This window comes from Etheostoma cragini, chromosome 14 (assembly GCF_013103735.1).
Source record: "Etheostoma cragini isolate CJK2018 chromosome 14, CSU_Ecrag_1.0, whole genome shotgun sequence".
NCBI classification, from domain to species: domain Eukaryota; kingdom Metazoa; phylum Chordata; class Actinopteri; order Perciformes; family Percidae; genus Etheostoma; species Etheostoma cragini.
Window position 1 is genome coordinate 5,278,917 of NC_048420.1, and position 3,503 is coordinate 5,282,419.

Sequence of the window (3,503 nt, forward strand, 5' to 3'; positions counted from 1 at the left end):
CACACACACACACACACACGTTGTTCTGCATCAATTGGCTCCCGGACCTTGACATTTAGCAGCCGCGCTCCCAACACATACAGACACACACACACACTAGGGTTGCACAACATTCACAGAATGTGATATTACAACATCGACATGAATTCCGATATTTTTTAACATATGTAAAATTACAAAATAAATAATGGAATATGGATTAGGAATATGCTGCCCAAATTAAACAAGTTTTCTTACAACAAAAGGTTTATTTCAACTAACAGTCATATTGGACTGGTCCAACATAAATAAATAACTAAGGACCATGTCAACAGAACAGGACGTGTTCTACTGGTCGGACAGTATAAAATGCATAAAGAAAGTTAACATACATATATATATATATATATAGTATCTTATAAGAGTAACGTGCAAGTCTTAAACAAATCCCAACTAAACCAGAGACAATCCCAATGTAATAACAACAGAAGCATACATTACTGCTGCTTTAGGACCCCCAGAATAATGTATAGGTTATACTCATTTGTATAACGATGTGCTGGTTAACGATATTGCGTTGAAATATATTTCACCCCTAACAAAGCACGCGTACCAGTACTTATTCAAAGTAGCAGTATGAAATGAAAGTGGTAGTTTTTATTTAAACTGCAGATTTACTTGTTTGAATCTCCCTTTAAAACTCGCAAAACTTAACTTATGTAGCAATTTTCAAAACACAGATTCAAAATGATTTACAGAACCCAGAGTTCAAAAGATAAGGTAAAAAAAATCCGCTGATCTGAGCAGGAATATTCTGCACAGTGCTCTGGCTTCTTGTATCTTCTGCTGCTGAGTAACGAGTATGACCGGTCCAAGATGGCGGCTGGAAATCTCGCGCTCAGCAGCCAATGCGGCGTCTACTCTTTATTATGTCTATGCACAGCAACACAAGGACTCTGTATGTGTGTAGTGAGGGACGCTGGGACTAGCCTATCACAGAGTAGTGTAGGAGAGGGGTGCTGTGACTAGCCTATCACAGAGTAGTGTAGGGGAGGGGTGCTGTGACTAGCCTATCACAGAGTAGTGTAGTGGAGGGGCGCTTGACTGGCGCTGTGACTAGCCTACCACAGAACGCAGACACAGTCAGTTTACCCAATGAGGAGTTTCATTCAATCCGAGTAAAGATATTGACTCGCATTACTCGTATAATACTTGTACTCGGCAAAAGTGCTTTATCCGTACCGGATACTCGTTTCAGCCAAGTACTCGGCTCATCCCTACTGGCCAGTTTTGATTATTCCCGCTGTTAACTACGTCTATATGGACCCTTGTAATAAAGTCTGATTTCCTGGTGTTTGTAAGGACTCTGGCAGCAACACTCAGCAGCAGCTGCCAAAAAGAATCATGTGCCATATAAATTGCATCTTCTTCAGCTCCACAGCCAACCTTAACCCACACTGAGGTGTGTCCTGGCACAACAGACATAAGACATGACAGATTATTATGAACACAGAACACTGATAATTAACAAATAATTTGTTTCCACCTAACCAGTCCTACTGGATCATCTGAGCAACAAGGTGGCAACAAGTGACAGGAATAAGGAATAAATAAATAAACAAAAAAAACACTTCTGAACATTTGAGTGGGAGACGATTACACTGACAGGTTAAGAAACGTAAAAGAGTTTAGAAGAAGACTAAATTTAATACTTAAAAAAGAATTGATTATCAAAAGTGTAACATCTAAATAAACTATTGATCGAAAAATCATTTCATTCTTTAACCACAACCCAAGAGCTTTTTTACTTATTTTTTACTAGATTACACCTAAAAACAAGTTTTTCTATGAGTTTTACATTTTAAAAAACAATTCATGCAAACACCAATTTCTGCATTGCTGTTTGTTGCCATATTAACCTATTCATAAAACTCAACAGTAAAATAAAGACATTTTTGCTTTTTAAAAGAAATATTATTTGAATTCCACACAGGGGTAAACTATGCTAACTGAGCTAAGCTATGCCAACCATCTGCTGGCAATAGAGAGAAAATAGACTTATAAAATGTACAAACCATTTCCCGGCTTATTTCAGCCACTTTAAACAGAATACAGTGTTTAAAATGTGCCAAGTGATGGCAGAATATTCAAGTAGCTTGTGTTTAAATCTGTGCATTAATGTGCACTATTGAAAGGGGGGGGGGCCTTCTCATTGACGTTTCTTATGTTGAGTACCTCTTGTACAGGTTAAAAAATGGGAGGCACATATACAAACTGTTATAATTCCTTTACCATTCACCTGATTTGGATGTAAATACCCTCAAATTAAGGCTAAAATTCTGCAGTTAAAGCACATCTTGTTCGTTTCATTGCCAATCCATTGTGGTGGTGTATAGAGCCAAAAAGATTAGAATTGTGTCAATGTCCCAATATTTATGGCCCCGACAGTACATTAATCCTATTATATAAATACAGCAAATACATGTTTTTGTTTGAGTCCAAAAAGATCTTAACTACTTTTTTCACTCTTTAGGATTTTGATTTGTACTGGCAAAAATCTTAATTTTACCTTTTCCCAACATATGTAATTATTTGATACAAGCTATTTTACAAGGTTAACTTTTGTTAGTTGGTCAATTGTACTTTAAAAGTCTGAAAGACAGAAAATAGAATATGTTTTGACTTTCCATGTCACTTTAATTTATTCAAACAGCAGGTGCACCTACATGAGGATGCACTTTTTTTAAGAAAATGTAATTATAGGTCATTTCCTAATGTCTTTAATCATATTTAATGAAATGGTCATGTTTATGTAATGCATTTCAACATCAATCATGCGAGTCTTGTTCTATAGATTAGTATTACCTTTCTTTGGTTCAACATGCGTCGTTATATTCTCACACACACACACACACACACACACACACACACACACACACACACACACACACACCATTAAGCAATTAGGGCTTTGCAAACAGACAATGGTTAAATAGAAAAATAACCAATAGGAAACAGTACATCATTTCAAATTTCTGTCATCTAATGACAAACTGGTGAGTAGCAACTTGGATGAAAATTTGTTTTACTTTAATTATTTCAAACCAGTTTAGGCTTACAGTTGCATTTTGTAAGAACCAGCGCCAACAACTAACATAATAAAGTGGAGGTTATTACATTTTGACACAAAGCTTTAGCGCCAGATTATGTATTTACACATTGCTCTAGAAAAAATGTGTCTGTCACTGTACGAAAAGCTGAGTTTGTTTTGAACATTTGAATATGAAACACTTAGGGGTCAGTTATATGCAAATACCTTAAAAGGTACATTTAAGAAGGTACAGTAATTGAAAATACCCTTAGACCTCAGGGGGTTAAGCTATGCTAACCATCTGCTTGCGATGGAGTGAAAATAAATTCACTAAATGTAGAAACTAGGGGTGATTCGAGTATCCGGCTGAAACGAGTATCCGGTACGGATAAAGCACTTTTGCCGAGTACAAGTATTATACGAGTAATATGAG

General features: G+C 36.4%; 2 protein-coding genes across 3 annotated transcripts in view; both read right to left on the reverse strand.

The window, feature by feature from the left end:
• LOC117956388 (4-galactosyl-N-acetylglucosaminide 3-alpha-L-fucosyltransferase 9-like) overlaps positions 1-3,503 on the reverse strand; it is an 85,736-nt gene that overhangs the window by 74,096 nt on the left and 8,137 nt on the right. The window lies entirely within an intron of this gene.
• LOC117956386 (4-galactosyl-N-acetylglucosaminide 3-alpha-L-fucosyltransferase 9-like) overlaps positions 3,353-3,503 on the reverse strand; it is a 27,585-nt gene continuing 27,434 nt past the window's right edge. The window contains exon 4 of the transcript XR_004659241.1: positions 3,353-3,413. The gene's annotated coding sequence lies outside the window, so the exon portion shown is untranslated. The remainder of the gene's footprint in view (positions 3,414-3,503) is intronic.